We start from the raw sequence: 20,864 nt of genomic DNA on the forward strand, positions 1-20,864 counted from the left end.
GGAAATCGAAAGCCCTGTGCCCCTGGGTCCGAGGCTCGGAACTGGCCAAGACGTCTGCTTCCTTCGAACGATCAAGACTGAGAGATCGACTCCTGCTTCACCTTCATGTACAAAGCCCGCTCTCTCGTTTAGCGCCGGAAATAGTATCACGAACTCCGTACAAACTATCCCGTGCGCAGGCGTGATCCGGTCGATCTTTTGCGTAGTGTTGCCTTCGTAAAAATAGTGTGTTATGTTATAAAATAACATGACACTACATATTATATATGCGACTAAGTATTTTCATCTATGAACCAAATAAAAAATAAACTTAGAAGCAGAATACAAGAAAATTTACAATCATGTATTCAATTAAAAATAAGTAGCTATTTGTCAGATATAGGTAGTAAAGCTATCAAAAGCGACGCATAGACCCCTTTTTAGTTTTATTTTTTAATCAAAAACCCTAAAAATCCATATACAAAATATGTATATTACATATATGCGGCTCTCTCGTACATTTATTATTTTGTTTACTTGATAATTTGGCTATTCTCACTTGACAAACTGGCGATCCCTGCCCTAGTGTCAATATGCACAGACGCTATGCCAAAAATAATAATTATTTGTCACATAAATACCATTGGCCAATACTATTAACATGATATTTGACAGACATCATAAAGGGTACGTCTTCATAAACGACACAACATCAATATAAAATAATGGATAATAAGGTAGCGAGCGTCTATACGAACATACGTTATAATTAAAAGGTTATACACTAGTATGTTGACATGGCCACAAAATGCACGCCTTCTGCTGGCATTTCTTGCAATAAATTTGTGACGTCACAACTTTTCGGTCCGACCATAAATGTCGATTTTTGTTTGAAATTACGCGGCCTACCTCTAAACAAAGCTATAAAAATTATGTAATGAGTCCCACAGTACAGTCTGAGCGACTTATAGCCACTCAGAGTGAACTATGGATGAGTTTTCTTTCAGGAAGACCGAACGGTCTTATAAGATAAAATGTATAGAATTAAGGTTAAAAATAAATAATAAATTGTTAACGACTTATGTGATATCATTTGCTAAACATTGTAAACAAATGTCCATTTATAATTAATCCAATTTTGAATTATATATATTTACGTAATTTAGGCGCGATCTATTTTCCGTCGACTAATATTAAATATCTTAAATAAATAAATTATGATATTAGATAACGTCGTAATTAAAATCTAATGATTACATTTTGTGAGTATTGATTGCACACGTTTAATTTAAATAATAAATTAATGTTCTCAATTGTAATAAGGTGCGTACCAATTTTAAGTACCTACCTACTTTTGTAAAAGATAAATGAAAAAATTTCGGAAATAGAAATGTAGAAAAAAAACAATGCAAGTCCAAGGACACAATTATTTTGCTAATTTACAGATAAAATTATTTCTTAGATCTGTCAATTAAGTCCGACAGATCATTTTCAAATTGTAAAAAGTTACCCTAAACAGGTAACTTTTAAACCTTAAAAATAAATACTTGTCGTAGAAATCTAGTTTGGATCTAAAGTCATATCCCTAAGTTAAAGTATCTTATAAATGTAATTAAATAAATTTTAGTCGTACGCTCTCAGCTGATTAGAATCGGCGCGCAAAGTTTTGGTATAAAATAAACAGCTGAATTCGATTTTACCTCATTCCGTTTGCACTAATATATCTGAGCAGTGATTTTTATCATTCGCGTTTGCAATACGCACCGTTTCAAATAGATAAATTTTCTTATTAATACTTTCGACCGAAGGTACTTTGTAGGGGTCATTACCCTACCATCTGCACGAGTCAATTTATAATTACAAGTACCTTGTAACATAATATTGTGCAGTGGCGCACCCAGGATTTAATATTGGGAGGGGGCCCAAGGAAGAGAATGTAAATTAGTCCTATAGGTTCTTTTTCTTCTTCACAGCCTAATTTCTCGTTTATCGGACTTTTGTCTATTGCACTCGGTGACTTTTTTTACTATTAAAACTAATTTATGGTGTGTGTTTATCTCACTTATCTGGTCAACCCGACACGCCGGGGCCCTCACAGCCCGGGCCCCCAGACTAGAGCCCTGTCAGCCCTCCCCAGCCATGACCTACACCACTCCGGAATTCGGGTGGACACCGAGAATTTTTTGACAGTTCCATTAGGGATTGGGTTTCTAAAAAAACCTGACATTAGTGTTTCGAAATTTTTGTGTTAGAAATTAAAATCTAAGAAATTTTTCTATAAAGGGTGCTGGAGAATTATTACAAATCATTTTTTTATTTGTCTAAGCCCAAAGGTATAGTTTGGCTTTCAATTTCAATGTTTAAAATCATTCTGATAATTTTCATTTTTGGGGGGTGCCAGGGCCCCTTGCCCCCCCCCCCCCCTGGGTGCGCCACTGATATTGTGAAACAGCAAAACAAGCGATTTATGTGAATAAATCAATTTTTAACAGAAAGCTAATTTAGCAAAATAATTATATTAAATAATTATTTATAATTTACAAAACATCATGATATGCACAAAATTGTTTATATGAAAATCAATCTTGCTAATTATTAAAACTGCTTAATTGTCTAAAAATTAAATTCAATTATTTATAATTTACCAATAAGCGTGATTATCAAAAATATCCAAATAGTGTATGCAGCATTTTCTATTGTATCGAATCTGTATAAAACACTCAAATCGTCTCCTAACCAAAACTTGATGGAATTTGAATTAAAATTCTAATGGATTCAAGCTCTTTACTATTCCATTTAAGTCGTTTTTTGCGACCCGGGTTCTTTCTTATTTCTCTTACTCTTCTTAAGAGTCTGGCTCTTGGTCTCATGGATGAGGTATAAAAACTGCCCCATTGGTCCACTTTTCGCGTGTGAACACGCCCCGAAAAGTCATGTAAGACCTTTCTTTAAGTTAATAAAATCCATATTTCAATGACAAGTATTTGAACCTTTACACGTAAACGTAATTTCTTAATCTAAACTATGAATGATTCTTTAGTTATTCAAAGAAAACATAAAATTAGAGTGGGGAAAATTTGCACCTGTGACGTCAAATTTCGGGAAATTCCCTTCTGGAGGATATAAAGGAACGTGTTTTTCCATACAAGTCAGTCGTCGATTTTCCTATAGTAGCGTTAAGTTGTGCCGGCGCACGGAGTAAATTCACGAAGTTTCGAAAAATAATCCGCGATCTTTCGAAAACCTACGCCGTGCTATTAAGCGTGACGTCATCACGGATGACGTAGTAATTCGCGCTGTCAGTCGATATTCGTAAACAAACGAATCGTCACAGCATAGCGTCATCAGTCCCGCGATTTTTTTTATAAATGGAACATGGTTTCCTAAAGTTTATAGGCGGCGACTCATTAGTATATAAGTGTGCAACTTTACGTTAAATAAATATAAAAATAGTTATAATTAGTTATCTTTATATAATAATAAAGTTGAATAGGTTTATAAAATAATTAAGTAATTATTTAAAGCTAAAATAAATTGTTGAATTGTTAACAAACATTAAAATATAATAAATTTATTTATTGAAAATAATTTAAATAAATAATTAAAACTGCATTGTTAAGAAGTTTTTATTTCTAAAAATAAAACGCGATGTTTTCTACGGAAAACCATCTGACACAAGGGACAAGTGACAGATAGACAGCTGTCTTTAACATTTGCGTATATATTTACGAAAATAAATTTAAATTGGAGGTTAACGAAATAATTAACGATCCAGACGTCAACCTGTTACTAGGTGGCGGTTTTTTTGAACAATTAAACTTAAATAATATTGTTGTGGTGTGTTTAATAGTGTCGAACAGAACTTTAGGTGACTACCTCCTCCCATATAGGGCTGAGCTAGCTCAAGCAAAGGTACTCAATCTGGCCTAAGGGCAGGACCGGTTGAGGATAAAGTGCCTTTGTGGTTATTCCGGGACTGGGGTAACGTCAATGTGTCATTTTATGTTCTTTAAGAATACTAGATGTCGAGCAAATATATGAACATTTATTGCATTTATAAGGTTTTTCACCAATATGTGTCATTTTATGTGTTTTAAGATTACCAAGAAGCGAGCATCTATATGAACACACATTGCATTTATGGGGTTTTTCACCAGTATGTGTCATTTTATGTACTCTAAGATTACTAGATGTCGTGCAAACATATGAACATACACTGCATGTAATCGGTTTTTCACCAGTATGTGTCATTTTATGTACTCTAAGACAACTAGCTTGTGAGCATCTATATGAACATACACTGCAAGTATAAGGTTTTTCACCAGTATGTGTCATTTCATGTTTCTTAAGATGATCAAGTCGCGAGCATCTATATGAACATACATTGCATTTATAAGGTTTTTCACCAGTATGTCTCAGTTTATGTTTGTTAAGATCAATAAGTTGCGAGCATCTATATGAACATACCTTGCATTTATAAGGTTTTTCACCAGTATGTCTCATTTTATGTCTTTTGAGATTACCAAGTTGTGAGCATCTATATGAACACATATTGCATGTATAAGGTTTTTCATCAGTATGTGTCATTTCATGTTTCTTAAGATAATCAAGTCGCGAGCATCTATATGAACATACATTGCATTTATAAGGTTTTTCACCAGTATGTCTCATTTTATGTTTGTTAAGATCAATAAGTTGCGAGCATCTATATGAACATACATTGCATTTATAAGGTTTTTCACCAGTATCTGTATCTTTATTCGCTTTCTTATTACTATGTTGAGAAAATACTATCATTTGATTTTGATCATCAATCACCTCCATGTGAGCAATTTTGTGAGTATTGAGAGCACTTTCGCATCCAAAAACTACGTTACACATGCAGCAAACAAAATTACTCGAGAAATGGATTACCCTTGTCAAAATAAGTCGAATTTCCTTCGGAGCATCTTGTTTAATTTTTTTCACGTCTATCGTCACTTCTGAATACTGTATCATTCTTTCTTGGATTCCATCATCTGAAGATTGTTGACTCTCATCTGTATCGTGATTCCTCGTGAAATATCCCTTGGTAGAAACCTAGAAAAATCATATTTAATAATTCAATATTATCATTAATTACAAGTTATATCTATATAAGTATATCTATATATATCGGGTTAGTTTCACCATTTATAACTCAAGAACGGCTGGACCGGTTTTTATGATCGTTGATTTGTTGGATTTGCCTTCGCTTCGAATAGCAGAATAACTATTAAAACATCGGATAAATCACGGCTAAAATAATTTATGAAGAAAATTCATTTTTCCATACATTTTGTATGGAACGGCTTTTGTCTGAAATCGATGAATTTGAACGATGAACCTCGCGCATTCGAAAAGTAAGAAAATCACAAAAAAAGTATACATACAGATGGCGATCTCTGATACATGACAGAAACAATAAACAAGAAACAAACAAACAAAAGATAGAATGATAGTCGAAATGTCTAACTGTCAATGGTGTAGTGTGCCCAACATTTCGTGCTTCATGTCAACAGCTCAATTTGCTTGAAAACGATACTCATTTGGGCTATGACAACCGCTGAAGCAATTGTTTCTGCATCTCCAAGTCAGATAAGCACATTATTTGCTATCATTATTTCGACATGCTTCCCATCGAATCCACCTGAGCTGTGGAAAAAGTACAAGGATAACATGTCAGAAGACATTAATTTGACATTGAATTCGTGTCATTTCAGGGAATCGCGATCTCGAGGTGAATGAGGAGATTTATAACCAGGCTTAGCTTTTGATCGAAGACATATTGTGTTACCTCATGTGCGGCAGTTTGTTAGTCAAGTTAGGAATGCCAACGCCACATCGTGGAATGAACGACGCTTTCAATTGAAAATTGGAACGTGTACGTGAATATGATCGAAATGCATTGAACCAATCAGTTCGAACGAATGTACCACTGTTGAACCCACAACAGAAAGAAGTGTACGATACGTTAATGAAGGCAATTGATGATGGAAATGGTGGCTTATTTTTCCTCGACGCGCCCGGTGGAACTGAGAAGACATTCCTCATGTCATTGATTATGGCTACTGTTTGTGCGAGATCCAAAAATGCTGTAGCAGTTACTTCTTCTGGGATAGCGGTCACGTTGCTAGAAGGATGCCGAACGTCTCATTCAACGTTGAAATTGCCTTTAAACCTTCAAACGTTTAAATGCAACATGCAACATTGCGAAACACTCAGCAATGGCCACAGTTTTGGTAGCAAGTAAAATCATCACCTGAGATGAATGCACAATGGCGCACAAACGCGCATTGAAAGCACTCAATCGAACTATGAAAAATCTGCGCAATGACTCAAGAAGTTTTGGAGGCACAATGATTCTACTATCTGGCGATTTCTAACAAACACTACCAGTCATTCCAAGATCGACCGCTGCCGATGAAATAAACGCTTGCCTCAAATCATCGACTCTGTGGCGCTATGTGAAGAAACTTCAGCTGACGACAAACATGCGAGTTGCATTGCTTAACGATCCATCTGCCGAAGATTTCTCCAAGCAATTGCTGACTATCGGTAACGGCCGTGTTCCTGTTGATGAATCAAACGAATTGATTTCGTTTCCGCTGAATTTTTGCAATTTCGTCTCAACTAAGGACGAACTCATCAACAAAGTGTTCCCGAACATCACTGCTAACCACAAAAATCACAATTAGTTGAGTGAACGAGCATTCTTGAGGCAAAGAACAAAGATGTGGATCACTTAAATTTCACAATTCAAAATCAAAACGTTGGTCAAGTGCATTCCTTCAAATCTATCGACTATGTAACAAACAAAGACGAAGCAACCAACCAGTGGCGCACCCAGGATTTAATGTTGGGGGGGGCCCAAGGACGAGAATGTAAATTAGTCCCATAGGCTCTTTTTCTTCTTCACGGCCTAATTTCTCGTTTATCTGTCTTTTGTCTATTGCACTCGGTATGCCTATACCATGGTCCCCATATCCTGAAACGGGCCCTCGGGCTAAGATATTTGGTGGGCCCCCTACCTACCGCTAAGATTAAAGACAGTGTGAAACACTACATGAACGTTTTCCAAATTGTGTTTTAGTTCAAATTAAGGGTACTTATACAGTGAATTATTGGCGATTTTCAATACATCTACTTTAATAATGCACAATTATATAATTTAAAATGTCCATATTCATGAAGTATAATAATAGTACAATAGCGCCGCAGGCGACTTTTTTTTACTATCAAAGCTAATTTATAATGTGTGCTTGTCTCACTTATCTGGTCAACCCGACACGCCGGGCAGTGAATTATTGGCGATTTTCAATACATCTACTTTAATAATGGAGCTGTCGAGTATCGACACATTATAATCAAAAAATATATTGCACAATTATATAAGTAGGTAATTGAAAATGTTCATGGTTATGAAGTATAATAGCGCCGCAGGCGACTTTTTTACTATTAAAGGTTATTTATGATTGTGTGTTTATCTCATTTATCTGGTCAACCCGATACGCCGGGCCCCCCACACCCCGGGCCCCCAAGGCTAGAGCCCTGTCAGCCCTCCCCAGCCATGACCTACACCACTCCGGAATGCGGGTAGACACCGAGAATTTTTTGACAGTTCCATTAGGGATTGGGTTTCTAAAAAAACCTGCCATTAGTGTTTCGAAATTTTTGTGTTAAAAATTAAAATCTAAGAAATTTTTCTAAAAAGGGTTCTGGAGAATTATTACAAATCATTTTTTATGCCGTGTTTTTATTTGTCTAAGCCCAAAGGTTATAGTTTATTGGCTTCTAATGTCAATGTTTAAAATCATTCTGATAATTTTCATTTTTGGGGGGTGCCAGGGCCCCCTGCCCCCCCCCCCCTGGGTGCGCCACTGCAACCAACTATCTAACTAAATTTTTAAACTCATTGGATCTGCCTGGCTTGCCACCGCACAATTTACAACTGAAAGTTGGCTCGGTAGTCATCATGCTTTGAATTCTGAACCAACCAAAACTATGTAACGGAACGCGTTTGGTGGTGAGAAAACTCATGGGCAATGTGATTCACGCGACGATAATCAAAGGAATGTTCAAAGGTGAGGAAGTTATCATTCCGAGAATTTCGATGATCCCAACTGATATGACATTCGAATTTAAGCGAATTCAATTTCCAATTCGTCTTGCATTCGGCATGACGATCAACAAATTACATGGCCAATCCTTGAGTGTTTGTGGCCTGAATCTATAAAATGAATGTTTCTCTCACGGTCAATTGTCCGTAGCATGTTCATGAGTCGGCAAACCAGCTGCTTTGTTCGTTTTCGCGCCTGACAACAAAACGAAAAATGTCGTATATCACAAGGTGCTTCAATGAAGGAAATCGACCCGAGTGCAAACCATCCAGCAAATAGTTTAACAGAAAGTAGTGCAACGATGCTACGCGAATCATTTCGATTCGCTTCAATAAAGGAAATGCCCTGCTGCCACGAGAATTACATTCATTTCAATGTAATTAAAATACTTAATAAAAAGCTGACTTTAAAATGTTTTTTTTCGACGCCGTCGCTTTTCAGCACCCTCAGATAACAAATAACGAAATTACATTAAAATAACCTTAAAAAGGCATAATAGTACCTATCTACGTATTATATACACAAATATGTAACATCCGACAACAAATGCACAAAACAGACTATGATACAATAAAATGTGGCAATATTCTTGGTGACTATATGTAAGGATGTAGTAAGTTATTAAAGTTTCGAATAGAAAACACCATATTGGGTAAGTTATTGGCTAAGAGCCCGATGCTCAATTCGTACTTACAGTAAAATTGGTAAGTCACCGAAAACCATCTGGTAACTATAGATTATAGAGTTAAGGAATCCTTAACCATAGACTACTTTTATTATGTACACACCCCTTTCTGTATTACCATTTACCACTAACAGCTGCTGTCAAAATAAATTTACGTGTCTATAAAACAGCCCATACACTCAAATTCATTTAAGAATTGATCTCAATATGGATATTGATAGTGTTAATTCCTTTGGCATGGACCTACATGCAGAATATGCATGTACACAGTTTGCAGTTATTGCGAACAATGATGTACGCATGGTAGAATTCGCGCAAAATGCTGATAATAGACAATCTCGAAAATAGAGAAACGAGATCTTTTGTTTTCGATTGAAACACAATACTTACGAAAATATTATTTTGTGAATAATTATCGACAGTCTTTAACTCATTATTAGGTAGGTAGTATATATTATTATTATAATGTTATGAGTAGGTAAATTTTCATAACATGTCGACAAAAAAGCCATTGAAAAAGATTAGGTGCCTAGGTACGATGGTAGATATACGATATTTTAATTACCTATTGCAAATTAAAACTGTTGAACAACTATTAAATTTCCGTGATATTTAATACGACATATTTTCCTTTAATTTCGTTGATTCTGTACATGTCTTAATTTAGTAAAACCGATTATCGAATTGAAACGTCAGTGTCAATGAATTATGGATTAACTTTTCTTATTCGGATTTAGATATTTACGTAATATTAAACCAATAGATAGATAGTTGAAATATATAAGTACTTAGTCACCTACACACCAACGCGGTAATATTAGTTTTAATCATTCTATATAATTATTCACATCATGGCATATATATTTTGTAATATTTGTAAATAACACCATCTGACATTTCAACGGCAAGTGTTACCGTATGGGGAAAAACATGGGTCAAAAAATAACGGGGAATATAAATATTCGCAAATTGAATAGACTGTTTTCACAGAGTGCTGACAACATTTAAAAAGATGTTCATCACATCGGAAATGGATGATATTCACAAATCAACTACAACTCTCAAATGATCGATTTGCACTAAGGAAAAAGTAGTCTGCACGTATCCATATACTATTGTAACTATTTAATCGTAAATGAATACAAACACTAAGAAAAATAGGTTTAATGATTTTAAACAATATTTTTAATATAAATTAAACAACCAAAAAAAAACCGAGAAGTGTTATATTACCTACCTACATGTTTTCGGTTTGAATGATACGTACATAGTTCAAACTCACGGTACTTACTGATTAACGGACGAATTTCGGCGTCCCGAGGATTAAAATATCAAGCAATCAATAAATAATATTGCTTAAAACCAAATGAAACCTAGTTTACGTATATTTTTTATGACCCTAATCATATTTTAGGCCGCAAGCTTGATATGATCTAGATACTCTAGTACTTGATATGATCTAGGTTCTCGAAACCCTCTGGTTTGTGTTACGGTCGACTAATAAATGACTTGAAAAATATTTTTAGGATTGGCAGGATCTATTTTTTAAAGGATAGATTTATAAGGTGGTTACTTTTTATAATTTTTCCTATTGTTCCAAACTAAATTTATGCCCACTTACTTTGAATAATCGAGGTCCTACTTACTGTACTTACCCTTTTCATGTTTCAAGATGACAACTTATATTAGGTAGGTATGTACTGCATTAAACATTACTTATATTAACACCAAAGCATCATTTTTGCGATTGCCTTCTAATAAATTGTATTGCCGCTACAATTAATATTACTTTGACATTTGTGAATTTCTACCCTTTCTTTGTGCGATCTATTATTTATCGGTGAATTACCAATGTATGTAGTTGTCAAAATTTAGTTAACTTATATTTACAATGAGTGATGTATGATTTTTGTTTTGTGAAACAAACTATTTTATGTGACTTCATTTATTTATTTGTGAAATCATATAATATAATATTTGAAAAATACTTTCAAAATGTTAAAGTTATTTTTTTGTGAATTTTGATTGCAATGTGCGATTAATTCCCACCCAAAAATAACATATATTATTCACTAATTGCGGAGACATTTAATCATTTTAATTAAATATTAATTGTGTATTTATAGTTATTGAATTTATTTTGAATATTTTTCATATTTTTGTCATCGTTTAACAATAACAAAATAATTTACCTAAATTATGAAAAAGAGAATTTTTATATATGGTATTATTTTCAATAGAAAAACAGAACGAAGCTATTGCAGATCTGGTGGACCATAGACAACTCGATCATAACTATGAAAGGTTTTCTGAATAGTGTTTTGTTGTAAAAAAATTTTAGTTATGAGAGACGATTGTGCATCGGGCTCTAATATAGGTTTACTCTGCATCTGTGCTTCGCCTATTTCGATTATTTCTTGATAAAATAATTTACGATCACCAGTGAAGCAGTTTGCATCATTTTCGAGAACAATTTTATTTGTGATTTTCATGTAATTAGGTTCTAACTTTAGAGAGTACACACAGTGCCTGCCATGCTGAAAGGCGAAACTAGAATTTATATTCAAATTTCATCAAGCAACCTCGTTCATAGACAATATTTTAATATTTCATACTTCAGAATTCCGCATGATTTAACAGAATACTAACGACAGGTAATACGACGTATTGGAAGAAATGTGGTATGGTGTTGGAATTGCTATTTGGTACCTAGCGAAATACATAATTACTATACCCAGTGGAAACTTTTAGTTCGTTTCACTATTTCATGAATTTGAATATAATTATTAACACATTGACTGCTGACTAGTTAATTACTTTTTAATTACCACATTTAAATATCATGTTAATTATATCGAATGCCCACCCAGTCGTTACGCGCTAGGTGGCTATAATTATTGTGCAAATAAGTTAATAAGGTTTGGCTTGCCCACTGCTGCGGCACATCCCGCTTTCTTTCACCTATAAATTATTGGTCGTTTAACAATCCAAAGTAAATTCGAGTTCCTAATGTCAAATAACACTATCTACAAAAGTGGAACATTACAGGAGAGCCGAAAAACGTTTTGTTGGTTTCATGTAACTCAACAATGTGAGATGTTTCTAATGTTCATATTTTATAATTTATTGTGTATTGTACATTTATCTTGTTTTTGGAGATGTTTAAATTTATAGGTATGGTTTTAAAAAAGTATGATCACAAGAGTAAGTTTATGTAGTTAACGGAAAACGATACTGACGATTTAAGAAGAAACTAGAAAAGATTGATATAAAGTTATTCGACTATTCGGTGCATTCACTTATCCACACTAAAAATACAAGCTGCATGCAAGAAGTGGACCAAGAATATCTTACTTCAGAGATGAATCTTTAACCACTGCACACGACTACACTCTTTAAAGATGGTAGGTACTTATTTTAAATTATTAATAATATAATTTAATACAGAACACATAGGCGTCTTTATATTTTATGGGGGGCGAAATATTGCTAGTTTCATGACTACCTGATGCGATTTGCATGAAACATCATTTACCTTTCTGTTAAGATTTCACTGTTATTTATTGCTTAGATAGAACTAACGAAAGGGTTTACTGTCAAACCGAGCTGTGATACTGCGCATAGTTTTTGACATGTATGATCAGTATTTAGACGGGCAAACCATGAATAGACTGACGATTGAACAGCGATTCCGAATTATAAAAATAATCTTTGACTTATGCGATGACGCTCATTTTGCGCAAAACTGGTTTTTTAATAAACAGAATTAGCCGATATGAAGTCCAATCTAGGTGAAACCTACAGACTCAATAACATCAAAATAAATGGACTGGCTTGTGCGTTTACATGCTGGTGGAGTCATCGAACTTTATTTATTAAAAAATGAGGTAGTTTGTGTGTTATTTGTTGCTGTTGAGAATAAGCATGGCGTTGATCCGGAAAAGATGTGGTATCTACAGGATGAATCTACGTGTCATGCAACAAACGTAACCACCGACATATTGTAAACAAATTTGGCAAGTTTATTTCACGATATGAACCTGTCAATTTGCCTTGAAAGTCATGCGATTTGATAAATAGATATGAAGTATTTACTGTGTGGTCACGTGAATTCGCTGGTATACTTTGATTCTTTCGACCATGTCCGATCCTAATAGGATCATATAGGCCTCCAAAGAGTGGAGCTTTGTATTACCAAATTTTGTTTTTACGAGAAATGGATGTCAGCTACTTGCTCATCCTATCAGGTCCATACTCTGACTCATACACAAATTGAAAAACAATATGTGTAGTTGCCAGACCCAGGATTCGAACTTGGGACCCACGACGCTATAGTCCGACGCTTAAGCCGCGCGGCCATTTTGGGAGTATACGTTGATTGCCATACATAATTGAAGCTATGGAAGCCAACATTGTTCGCGCTATTTGTGATATACGGCCAGCAGCGCTCGAAAAAGTGGCCCAAAACCGGACGTCCAGAGTGCGCTTTGTCAAGAACAGCCGCGGAGGCCATATGCCACAAATCATTTTGAAATGTTAGGCATTGTCGACTGTCTGACAGTAAACGTAATGTACCTACCTATTGACACGGCTACAAAATACTGGCCTTCAGCCGGCATTTTTGTAACGGTTTTATGACGTCACAACTATTTTGTTCTGATCTTTGAAGTCAATTCCTACACCGAAATGTGAACGTCTACCACACGAAGAAGCTAAAAGAAACATGTAATGAGTCCCATAGTTTGATCTAATTAGCTTACAGCTACGCAGAGTGAACTGTGGATGATTTTTTCAGGTTGACCATTTATTCATTATAAGTAAAATGCAAATACAAAAGGTCTAGAATATAAGATCAATTAAGTAATTGTATGTAAACAATTTATACGTTATCATTATTATCTAAATGTTGTAAATCGTAGTAAATTTATAATCAATTCATAATCTTTTGCATTGTATAAAACTATACCGCTAATACGCGGTGCTTTGAAATCGTACGTAGATACGAAGGCGTGAGGGAGAAGCCTCCTCCGCAAATAAGTTCATATGAGTGAGCGAGACATCTCGTTGTATGAAAATATTTTCATGAACAAATAATGATTTCATATACCTACTATTGTAATAAAATTAAATGATCAGATATTGTAAGTAACGGCTACGTGAATCCAATGTAAATAATAAAATTATAATTTCAGTACGTAATAGAAGAACACACTTATTTGATACGTACGTACTCGATTGTTATATAAATAGAATAAATCTAAATATTACTATCCCTAACTAGCTTAGGTATAATAAAAGATCGTAAATAGAAATCCGGAAGCGACAATGAAGATTGTTGTTTGGTAAATTCTACTTATGATGGTTAAAGACGAAGGCTCCTTGAAAATTTAAGAAGTCAAACTTACCTATTAATTATCACTTAGGTACTTAATTTTGAGATGTGTATAGCTCAGCCAAACATCAAAGCATTTTTTAACACCTATCCAAAGCTTATGAGAGAACGTAACATAAGTATTATGATATACGTACATACAACAAAATAATGAATCGTAGGTTTTTTCGTTATAATATAATATACTCGTACTTAAATGAAATATCGGTTAAATAGACATCAGCTGAGATTTCAGCGATTATTAAAACTGAATTAAATATACCTGATTTACTGAACTGCTTCCTGTATAAGAGCATCCGGCGATTGGAACCTCAGGATATCTGATTGGAAGTATTGCGTCTTCAACAAATTCGTCTTTGACAATAATTGGCTGAAGATCAGTCTCACATTTTATATTGGCCAGGTCAGCAGGAAGGCTCTGAAAACAAACAATTAAAAAGGTACTTTTAAAATAACGAAAAAAAAATATTGCAGGCGCGCACAAGAAAAAATATAGAGGGAGGTTTCATTTCGAAAAATTATCCATAATATTTTATTATTGATTTTATAAGGGGGTGTGGTCAACAAAATCTAGCAGGTGAAAGTTGATTTCCCCTTTTACCCCGTCTTCTACTAACAGATCCCCGTCGATTTAACCGCGGTGTCGCGCATTTTTCCGAGTACAAATCCCATATCCAGACATCCTGCACTTTGAGTCTATGGATGGACACCATAAAGCCCACCTACATTGAAGTGCATGTCGCGGACTATCACGGGAACTCACGCGATAAAAATCTCTATGGTGTCGTCATTTTGCAGAATATTTTGAACGTGCACCATCTCGTAAAATCACTAAATAATGACAATGATTAAGAGTGTCTACTATATTGTATTGGTAATTTGAATTATTAATAATTATTCATGCTAATTTCAATTAATTTTAACAGTTTCTACGTGTGCGCACGTAAAATACATGCTTGACTTGACTTGAGATAATCCTCGGTTTCGGGGCACCCGAGCTATTCCCACATCCCCTTCATCTGTATTAATTATCTGTACTATAGGATTGTGTGATTTTACGTGTGCGATTTTATTTTTAATTTCAATATCAAGTTCCCGGTTCTTGAGGAGGTCCGGGAGAGGTTTATACCTTTAATGCAAGGGTGTTGTTTTGTAAGATTTGGTTTTAGAAGCTACAAATTGAAAATATTTTTTTTTTCTTTTTTTTTCCTAATTCTAAGTTCTCATGATTTCGGGCCACCGCCCCGGCCCACACCGCATCCACCGTGTCGCCGCCTTTGTTTTCAGCGCATCGATCATCCTGCCGTCCGACCGGGATCCTTTTGGTACATCTGGGTCCATTGGCTTCGACATCGGGTTGAGAGGGTTGCGAAGGTAGCGAGTTTCGGAGTAAGGCGTGCACCAGTCACCAGCTTGAGCGAAGTCGATGAGAATGGGATATACTTTATCAGGGAATCAGTTAAACCTGTTCGTTCATCAAAAAGTGAACCGCGATGGGGAGAAAAACTCCGAGAGTGGTTTGTGCAATACTCTCGGCCAAAAACCCCAGCGCTGTGATTTTTTCTGTAAAGGAATTGGTATTAGTGGTTGTCCTTGGTTGTGTTTAAACGTCGTGGGCTGCTTGGCTCTGGTATTAGCGGTGGTGTGTTGATGTGTCCTGGTTGTGGTGCTTCCTGGTTGGATATGTCGTCAGCGTCTGCCGAGGATCTGAAAGAATTAAGCAGAAGTGTTGGGGGGTCCTGGGTGTAGACGTCTGCTGCTGCTGCTTCTGCTTCGGGCCTGTGGATCTGTAGTACATATATTTTTTATGGTGGTTGCGGGGGGTTGCGTCTTAGTATGGTTCTTGGTCTGTTGAACTCGGTGATGTCGTTTATGTCGTAGTCGTTTAGGATCCTGATTGTGGGGTTGGGGTGGTTTTTTATGGAGTCGTAGAATTTAATTGCTAGTTTTTGTATATGGTCTGCTAGGGGTTCTATTTCTAGGTCGTTGTGGAGGGTTGTCCCTTTGACATAGTAGGGAGCGCCTGAGATTGAGCGTAGGGCTACGTTTTGTACAGTCTGGAGTTTTTTAATTAGGTTGGGGCTTCCGTGTGCCCAGATAGGGCAGGCGTACGTCATGATTGGTCTTATAATTGCCGTGTATAGGAGACGTTTTCCTCTGAGGGATAGTTTTCTGCGTTTGCCTATCATTGGGTTGAGTCTTGCCTTGACTATTCTGGCTTGTCTGTCTTTGATATTTATGTGTTTAAAGAAGGTAAGATGCTTGTCCAAGTGGAGGCCTAGATATTTTACTGTGTCGGTCCAGGGGATGGCCGTGTTGTTCATGTGAAGGGGATTGGCGTGTGCGCTGTGTGCATCGGTGCGGTGTGAGAATACTATTGCCGCACTTTTTTCAGCGTTGACTTTGATGCGCCATTTCTTACACCATAATGAGATGTTATCTGCTGCTTCCTGTACTATCTTTGCGGCTTGGTTTCTGTTGATGGATTTGGCTAGGATTGCGGTATGGCATGACATTCATAGATAATAGAACACAACCTGCAAACCCAAAGAGATCCAATCTCTTTGTGCAAACCATAGATAGTATACAACATTCTCATAGAAAATACATAGTGGCAACTGCTAGAAACAAAACAGTTTGACGATTCGAAAAGTGCAGGCATATGGAATATGATATAAACTTTCAAAACGTCATGCAGGTGCAGTTGCAGTGAAGTGCGCTCATTCTTGTTTTAATGATTACGGCAGACTTTTCAACTGACAATGTTCGTTTAAAGGTTCAAAATGAGCTACACACATTTTCTCCGTAGCGGCAGCCTGTAACAGCAGACGACAAACACCGTGACATGCAACTCAATGTGGGTGGGCCTTTACCCGCAGTTACAACTACGTGTGCCCACGTATGAGTGCGTCTTGTCGCATTCAAAAGTGGTTATCGTGGTCTAATGGATTAATGATTATGATCATTACTGTCAGTCTGTCTTAGGGAATCTAATCCCGGGATCCCAGACAATTTTCGACACCTATGAAACCCCTTATTAGTAAACATAATCCCGAAACTTTTGGGATTGATTTTTTTATCAATCACAATCAATTAGTATGTGTACAAAATTATGTTAGTGACGTGTATGCATAACCCCCACATCCTGAAGCGGGCCCTCAGGCTAGGTTTTTTAGCGGGCCTCCCGACCTATCTCTATGTTTCAAGGCAGTGTGACGCTCAACAGTGGTGTTTTGTAAATGGTGTTGAAGTTTAAAAAAACTAGTATTTGTGTATTATTAGAGCGGTTTTTGTATTTTTAATGCATAATCATCTTGAATTGTGGGGTTGTCGAGCATCAACACATAATAATAAAAAATTATACCGCACCGTCACGTAATTAATTGAAAAATTTATTGGTTAAGAAGTAAAGTAGCGCCGCAGGAGTCAACACACCACGCCGGGCCCCCAAACTAGAGCCCTGTCAGCCCCCCCTTGTAGGGGCCACGCGTGTATGTATAGGTGTGTTACCGAAAGTTGAGGCGATCACAGATACGAAAGATTGTTTATTGGTGTATTTTCGAAGAATACAGTATTGTTTTACATGCTGTTCTTTTTCTGATCCGTTCGATTTTTGTCCTAAATCAAAACAAAGAATCTACTTTTTTAAAAGTCGATAAGTCGAGTAAACAATGCGGCTTTGTGAGTGTTCTGGGAGCCTCAACTTTCGGCAACAGACCTATACCTGCATAAGGGTAATCGTCGAATAATAAATAACCATTTTTTGTTATCATACGTAATCGTAGGAACATAAGGAAAATAATTAATTTATTCGTTCCAGCCAGACGCTACTGACGTTCTGGCACGCGAACTGCGTCTAACCGCCAGTGCCACGGACGAGCAGGCAGGCACTTGTTTCTACGCTGAATGTTATCTTTTCATAAATAAATTTAAAAAAAAACTGTTTGACTTTCACATTATTATCTATACTTAATACAATATTATTTACTCCATTAAACCCATGTATTTCTAAGGTTGAACGTACATGATATTAACATTAAATGTCTCAAATAGTATAAAGTATCCTGGACATTTTTGACCGATTATATCAATGCTATTTGTATAAATAATAAATGATATTAACTATCGAAAAAATCGCCAATCCCGGAACCAGTCCTGGGATCGTCAAATGGTATTGTCGAAATCCCGGGATCAAAATTTGGGTCGGGATTGGTTTCTCTAGTCTGTGTCATACGCGCACTCATAGAGGTTTGTTTATTCAGGCCTAATTACACCAGTAGACTCGCAGACCCAACCAGATTCAACGATCGTCTTGAGTAATCGTTGACTTTAAACCGTACAACTTTAAATTTAAGGCTATCCGATATATAGAACATGCACATAAAGAAGGTACAAAGAATTAAGCCTGATTTTAAAGACCATGTCAAATTTTCAAATTGTAATTCCTACTTCAGCGTATCTATTCTATACACAAGACTCCTATTAGCCGCTATCGGGGGTAGATTATGATATGTTTGTATTGAGGTATTATAGTTATCGTTACCATAAGTTAGCCATCTAAACAATCAAAACTGTCTATCTCACTCCAAAATTTAGCACAGCTAAGAGAGGTGCTGTTAAAACATAGCACCTATTGTAACAATTACAATTATTCTAAAAAATACAATACTTCAATAAATAAAATATGAAAACTACCCTCGATAGCAGCCTTGTGTATAGAATATATGCGCAAAACATGATTTTGAGACCACGATACTTTGTAGGTTTTCGGTAATATTTGTAAAATTCGTTCGAAATCTTCGATTTGCCACCCTATGGTAAGTACCAACTTTAGGCATTTAGTAGGCATTGTGTAATTGAATATTTAAAAAAAAATATTTATTTTCGGATTTTTACTGCCAAGGTGTTTCGCACCCGTAACACTTCCACTTGGAGCGTCTCTGCACGATTATGACTAAAAAATACAATGGACTCCTAGGTACACGAAAAACTAACCTCAAATGTGCACTTGCCGTCGCCCGCATTATCTTGTTTTATGTAATGGCTGGCTTCCATGCTGTTTGGTTGTTTAATTATTATTGTCTCACCATACACATACTGGCCTTCTGCACCAGATTCACTTCCATGTGGTTCGCGTTTTACATCCATTGTTCGTAATTAGCTAGTAACCAATAAACAGAATGACGTGTATCCGCGGTTAAAGCCACATCACCATCAGTGTTGCTAGTATTTTGTCACTCAATTACATTTCAAGAAAATGGATTTTTTCGACAAAACAATTCGTCCAACGTCTAACCTATTAATTGTTTCGACTTTGATTGTAATAATATTATAATGTAGGTAAAAAAAGTATTAGTATTTTTTTATACCTAATAAATAAAAAAATAAATAAAAACAAAAGAATTTAATTTGACAATTTGGATTAAGTCAAAAGGCCGCCCTTAAGAACCTAAAAGGACTCAGGGTCGTTATCACTGAGTCCAAGCCAATTACTCAATAGTAAAAACAATAATTTAGGCCATGAAACTAGTCTAAATGCGTATCCGGAAATTTGTACGTTAACAGTTCAACGTAGAACACTTATTCGTGTGCCGCAGTACGTGAAACATGAGTTCGTGCAACATTTAATCAAATGACGAGTTCTTCGTTGAACATTTCACCGTGGAATACATTTCACCGTGGAATACGTATTCTATAACATGTGGCGCTAGTTTGCTGTTCCAATTAGATTCAATACGAATTTTATGAGATGTCTTTATCGGTTTTAAATAATTTAATGTTGAAACTACATAAATAATATACCTATACGATGTGATTGTATTTATAATCTACTTACCTACCTATTTTTTAATGTGTGTTCCTTGTATTACGATGGTTTTATTACGTATTTTTTAGTGTTTTATTTAGACATTAATATTGTAAGTTACCGAAATAGCAATATTTTGTTAAATATTATAAATAAATAATATTATATTTATAATTCCCTGTGTAATATATTAGTATTAGCTAGTATTAGTATATTAGTAAGTAATATTGCACTTGAATGGTATAAATTATCAACAGCTATTGGTGGTAATTCGTAAAATATTATATAAGAAGATTATCTTTATTATTAGAATATTATGGTTTCAAATGTTTTATTCAGATTCCTATAATTTTACCAAAACATTTGAATAAAAAAAATATGTGAAAAATGTTCTATTATTGTATTAATATGTACCTAGGTAAGTAGGTATATAAAACCAGATCAAATGTTTCTTATACACATAAATTTTGCGTGTGAACTAGTTAAGTGGACTAGTTAAGTGGACTAGAAACCTTTAGTAAGTAGGCATTATTGAAAATACAAAGATGGCAATACCTACCTACTTTAATTTAAAAAAATAAATATATATGACATATTAGACAATTTTGAGATAGGCACTTCTTTTACGTAGATCCAGATTTATAATTCCTTGTGTAATATATTGGAATCATGTAAGTATAGATAATTGATGATTTTTATTAGTAATATTATGTAGTGCCAGCTATTTATTGGTGGGAATTAGGAAAACATTATATTAGGTAGGTATATAAGTCATATAGTAGCAGTAGTATAGTCAACAACCACGTGATAAAGAAATGTTATTTTGAATATTTACATTATGTATCATAATATGCATTAAAGTTT

The 20,864-nt window shown here is 35.4% G+C and overlaps 1 long non-coding RNA gene across 1 annotated transcript; it reads right to left on the bottom strand.

Annotated features, from left to right (window-relative positions):
* Nucleotides 1-3,588: 3,588 nt before the first annotated feature.
* On the bottom strand, nucleotides 3,589-19,410 carry LOC147077009 (uncharacterized). The gene is made up of 3 exons (XR_015069406.1): nucleotides 19,190-19,410; nucleotides 14,457-14,612; nucleotides 3,589-5,058 (listed from the first exon to the last, which is right to left on the bottom strand). It is a non-coding gene; the product is annotated as an uncharacterized LOC147077009 (long non-coding RNA).
* Between the last annotated feature and the right edge of the window lie 1,454 nt (nucleotides 19,411-20,864).

This window comes from Rhyacophila brunnea, unplaced genomic scaffold (genome assembly GCF_057557595.1).
Source record: "Rhyacophila brunnea isolate RB1 unplaced genomic scaffold, BYU_Rbru_1.0 scaffold_13, whole genome shotgun sequence".
NCBI lineage: Eukaryota > Metazoa > Arthropoda > Insecta > Trichoptera > Rhyacophilidae > Rhyacophila > Rhyacophila brunnea.